The sequence below is a fragment of the Apaloderma vittatum genome, unplaced genomic scaffold (genome assembly GCF_000703405.1).
Source record: "Apaloderma vittatum isolate BGI_N311 unplaced genomic scaffold, ASM70340v1 scaffold17483, whole genome shotgun sequence".
Classification (NCBI taxonomy): Eukaryota; Metazoa; Chordata; class Aves; order Trogoniformes; family Trogonidae; genus Apaloderma; species Apaloderma vittatum.
The window spans coordinates 35292-41291 of NW_009709968.1; positions in this window are offsets into that span (position 1 = coordinate 35292).

Sequence of the window (6000 nt, forward strand, 5' to 3'; positions counted from 1 at the left end):
TTCCAAATGGGTTGGTGAAGCCATAAAGGGATCACCTGCATCAAAGTGCATTACCATGCACGTTCTCCTGAAGAGCAAAAATGTTAATTAAAAAAAGCTGAAATACAAATCTTATTAAATCAGAGAGATCAATAAATTCCATTTGCTGTGAATACAGCCCGTTTCACACTTGTAGAAGAGCTCGCAGGCACTGGGCTGCCCTCTGCCCACTGTTCTCCCAAGCCATGGCCATGAACTTCTTTGCATGAGTTGAGCAAAGATGCAAAAGGCACAGAGGAAAGAAACACCTGTAGTTTACGATTTCCTCCATCTCAAGGAGGGGGAGGTGTTGAAGGGAGCACACACTGCAAAGCATCGCTGAGCCCAAACCACCGTGCCGAGTCTCCGTCCTCTCAGGCAGGGAGCAGCACCACCTCCAGCTCCTGACTTTGCAGTTCAGGCCTGTCATGCTTTGAAGTCATGTGCCAAAAGTAAATCTCAGGGGGAAAAAAAAATGTCCTAAACCATATCATTTAGTCTAGAGCTGATCTGCGGTTTAGATAATTCCATGACCCTCTCGGACAAGGAGAAATTGCCAACCACTGCTGGCCATGAGCTGTGACAGCTGCCTGGTGCTGGGTGACCCTTGGGGACCTTGGGCGATCCCTTAACTCCTCCAGCCGCCAGCTGGGTCCAAGAACTAAAACCCTAAACTGCATGCACCTTCCCAGATGGGATTTTTCTCCTGTCTGGTTTTTCCTATTTGAATGCTTTGCTCTAACACTTTTTTCCTCCTCCTTGGTCCCTTTTTGGACTGCTGTTTCTGCTGAGGTTCCAGGTGCCTCCTGCACCTTTTCAGAAGCTCTTGGGGGGAGGAGGAAGGAACGACAGAGCTGGGCAAGTCTTTGCCTTGTTGAGGCCATTGGCAAAGTTCCCACTGACATTACTGGAGTCACTGGATTTTGTCACAACTTAGGCCCTAATTATGCTGTAAAAGCTGAGCTTTTACAGTTGTATGATCTTAAAAGCCTCTATTCAGAGCGTCCCCGCCTTTGGCTCTCGGTCCTTCCACAAGGTTTTCAGGACCAGCTGGACTCAATGCTAGGCTTTCCCTGCTGGATGTTGTGAGGGCTTTTCAGAGAGGCTTGCACAGATTTGGTGGAGCTAAAGTCACACTTGTACCTTGGAAGACAAATCTCCTCAGCAATGTGCTACTGATTTCTGCAAGAAGTTGTGATCTGTGGCCCTCTAGTTTGTGCATATGCACAAACCAACCCAGAAAGGGCTGAGACTTGGATTCGTTGACTTGGACTCTTTTGGCTTGGACTCATTTCTTCCTCAAAGGGCCAAGTGTCAATATGTTCTGTTCTTGAGGATGGGTTTGGAATTCCAGTCATCTGATGCTCCTCAGCTGGTCAACTGCGTTACAAGCATTATATGGAAAATTTTGGTCCCCAGGCTGGACGGAGATTGCCCAATGCACTGCAGGGGAAGGAAACCACTGATTCAGCCCCTGCTTGGAAACTCCACTGTCACTGAATAAAGACCACCACTGAATCAACAGGCCCGAGCAGCATCACGCTTTAGCTCCATGTGCAGCCAAACCAGACCAAAAGTATATCTTGTCTGGCAAGTTTTGGCCTTTCTTGTACGCTTTTTGTTGCTGTTTTCATTTGAGTTTTCCAGAGGAATTGTAGGTGCCTTTTTTGCTGAAGGCTCCTTGTAGTCACCCCTGAGGAATGCTTTTATCTTTAATTTGCCTGCATCTCCTAGTTATCACTTATTTCTGTTTATCAACCAGCTTCCTTTGAAAAGAAAGATGGAAAACATAATTTCATGAAATTGCAGGTATCTTTGACAAGAGCGCATGGGAACTTTGGTCTGTGTATGAGCGTCCATCCCTTTTGTACCTTCTACCACTGCTGACAGTGTTTTACCCATGTTCTCTGGGGTAGTACCTCTGTCATGACAATTGGTCCCACTGTGCCAGAAACACAGAGAAACAATGTTTGCTTCCCCGGCACCAGCGACTCTGCACACATCTGGCCAGCCAAGGGAAAGTGTTCGGTGCTAACACACAGGGAAATCTGTTGTACTTTTTTTCCTCCACTTCCAGTGACAGAGAGCTGTAGGCTGGAGCCTCCAAGCTGTGTTAGAGCCAAGCAAGCTCCCAGATTCACAGTGAAACTTAGCTGGAACTGGAAACCTCTGTGTGTCTTCTGTGCCTAATCACAAGGATCACCTCAGATTCTCCTGGAAGCGCCTTAACCCCACAGGCAGGAGAGGGGGAGATTTCAAGCCTCTACATCTCCTCTGGCCTCAGCCTGTCCTCTTTGTAAAGTGGCAAAGGACCACAAGCTCCATTCTCACACTTGAATTCATTTTTTTTTCATCCAGCTTAAAAACTTGAGATGCTTTAGCCACACTGTTGCCTATCCTGGAGCAAGTCACCTGCCCAAGCCCCTCCTGTTGCTGGTTTGGATAAGGAAATGCACTGTCTGTTGTCTTTAACTTGTGATTCAGTGTAATGTTTGTTCATGGATTTTTTTTTGTTCCATGACATTCAGTCCTGGGTTTCATTTTAGGGCACTTCTTTGGACTGCTTTTTCCATTTTTGAAAGTGCTTCTCCTTTTTACTTTGTTGTTCACTGGAGAAGGCCCAGAAACAGGGTTCAGATCCATACGCAGCACTTGGAGGTTTCAGTGCTGGATCCTCTGATGCTTTGCCCTGAGATTTCTCATGTCCTTGTGAGCTTTCCTCCAAAGATAGATCCAGAGCCTGATACCTGAATAAGAAACAAATGCAGTTTTGAAGGGTGTGAATGTACAGGTCTCTCATCAGCAAGATGCCCTGAGTGATCTGTCTTGACACTAAAAAACAGTATTTAGCATACACTTTATTTTTTTTATCTTGAAAAAGGATGTGTAAATATTTCCTCAAGATAAAGATCCAGATAATGGAAGGGTCTGTCCCTGTAGAAGGCAGTGACAGTGTTCCCAGGATTTCACTTTGTTTATCTGAAAGTCATGCGTTACTTTCAGAACTCTTCAGGGCCTCCACTAGTAGCCATGGGGAAAAATAAAAAGCAAAATTATACAGAATAACTTTTTAAATAATAAAATTATTCTAGGGTTAAAAAAAGTCAGTTCTGTGCCAGAAAGTCTTTCAAGCTGCACCTCTTTTAGATGTAATTCTGCTTCCAATTTTGTGGGAGCCCATTAATGCTGCTTCCACTATCTTTCTCACATCATTGGTCATCATGGGCTGCGATGCTTTTAATATCAGAAGCTTTCAGAAAGCCCTCGCAAACCAACATAGCAGAAGTTGCATGCCTGGTTAATATGTTGAACCCCCTGTAATATCTGGGCTCTTGCTCCAAAAAGAAAATGTATTTTCTCCAAACTATATAAGCTCAGCTTTTTATATAAAGGAAGGAAAAAAAGAAGCCCACACCAACAAGCAAAAAAAGCCTTCTCTTGCTTGGTTCCTCCAGTGACTAATTTTAATTTCTACTTAATATGCTCCTTTTCTGTTGTGAGTTACAGGCAACTGGGCTGAAAGCCATCGAAAAAAACACTTTTTAAAAACACAAGTAGAGGATACACTTCAGGTCTGTTTATTAATTATCATGCTGGATGAAGATTTAATGAATGAGAACCCAGAAAGTTCTCAACATGAGATATGCAGCTTTTAATAGGTGTATTCAGCATCATGGTTCTCAAACACACCGTTTTAGCTCTGCTGAGGTGTCCCTCTGTGCTCTGACACTGTCCCAGCCACCTCCCCTGGCTCCTCCTGCCCAGTGACTCTGCTGACCGTGCCGGGGTGCACAGGAACCCTTGGCCTCTTGCAAGTGGCTTCTCACCAAGCCAAGGAAGGCTGGTATCTTTCAGCATTTGCTCAGAAGGACTGACCACCATCAACACAAGCGTCTCCTTTTTTGTCCCGGTACAAACACTCTTCCTTTGCTTGGCTAGCCTGAGAAGTTCCTCAGCCATGGCAAACAAGCTTTCTGTTCATGCCTGCCGTTTGCTTCCTTAGTTGTTTTCAAGCAAGTTGGAACACATCACCTGGGCAAGGAGTCAGAAACCAAAGTCAGGCATCAAAATGTCCGCAATCACATTTAGAGCAGTTTTGTTTCTCATTATCGCTCTCTGTGCTGCACAGTGAGAATTTCAAGGTTTGGCTCTACGTTCATGTTGGTCAGGTTATCAAGTGCCTTGAGGGCATTTGGCCACCACGTGCACGTTTCCCATCAGCTCCTGAGTATCAAAGTTAGTTACTACCACCCGAAACCAGGCTGGGGGTGATGAGCAGCCGTGCCCCGGCACAGAGCTGCTGCCATGCCCTCAGCTCCGCTCCCCAGCAGCCTGGCTGCTGCAGAAACGCCCTCGCACCTGCACGGCTGCAGCCACAACATCTGTACCTGCAACATCTGCATCCACCGCTTTATTGTAATCACATTACAGACTGTAATGTATGGAAGCATAAGAGACTGTGGCTAAGCCTTATACTCAAAATCCCCAGAACTATAGGAAGTTTTATATCCTGAGGAGGTTTCAGTCTTTGTCTTTGGTCCAATTTTGTCTGGGTGAAAACGCCAAAGTAAGCCCTAAAGCTTTGGAGGCATTTGAAGCAGCGTGGTTTGGCTGCTGTCCATTGCAGAAAGCGTGGTTGTATTTTCGGAGTGGTGTTAAGTTGTTCCCTGCACCTACATGGAACAGGTTTCAAAACAAAACCACACCTCTCTGATTGCTTACAGATTACTTATTATAGCTGGAGATGTTACTGTTGCAATCAGTTGTCTACTTAGATGTGGCACAAGAAAATGAGAGGCTTGTTTAGGTTTGGAAAAAAGGGTCTGTTTGTAAACTTTGTGTGTTTAGCAATATTGATCTTTAGCAAATTGGTTCATCTGCTCTTCATTACCTGCTCTGCATGCTGCTATTTCAGCAGCAAAACCAAACGCTGCTCTCCCTGTACTACGGAGTTACAAAACCCGTAGACGCCGTGCTGGCAGGGTTGGATGCCGGTGGAACGGGCTGGTTGTCAGTCAAATCTGAGTTGGGTTTGATCCCATAATGTTTGTTGTCCTGCATTTAGCACAGGTGCAAGTGAAGGGAAATGTGCGCCACACAGCAACCCCGAGTTATCACTTATCAGCCACATGGATTCGGAATCAGCCAAAAGCCCACATTAAAAACTAAGTGGTGCCGACTCGTATCAGAAAGGGTTTAACTCTGTGTTTACACTAATTTTGTTGGCGATTGCATAGGCAGCAGCTTATCTTGTGCCAGGTAATCACTGCACAGGAATAATCCTTTCTAAATAATGGGCTCCTATCCAGAGCCCCAGTTTGCGTATAGTGACGTGTGGCCGTTTGGGAAGGGTTTGAGTGGCTCCAGTGCTGGGGAAAATTCCTGCAGAGCAGCTGGTAGGAGCAGGGCTCTCGGTCAGAAGAGTGGCTCTGTGGAGGAGTTTGAAATGTTCTTATTTCTCCTATCTTCCTTTCTTGTCTCAAATTTCCTTGTGAGGCTCTACGGCATGTCCCGTTCACCTCTGCAGTGATTTTCACAGAATCACAGAATTGTTAAGGCTGGAAAAGACCTCTGAGATCATCAAGTCCAGCCTATGAAGCAGCAGGTTTATAGTGTATCTCTAATGACAGGGAGAACAATGGCCAGTGAATCAACTCAGCTAACCTAGCGCTCTGTGAACTGGTATCAGACAGGACTAATACCACGTGCTGCTGAGTGTTCAGCAAATACTAACTCAGCGGTGCGAAGTGGCCTGTGTCACGGCTGGGCTCTGGGTGCTGGGGCTGCCATGCTTCAGGGTACTGGGAGGTCGGCCCGTTCAGGAGTTCGGTGCTCCCTTCAGGGGGCCTCCAGAAGCCCGATGGGACCTCCAGCACTCTGTCAGCTTCGGGCAGGCTGTGGGGAGGCAGTCGGATGAAGGGTCACCCACCGTGCTGGGAGGTGATGGGGGGGTGTGAGGCACCATTTGGGAGAGTGATCTGG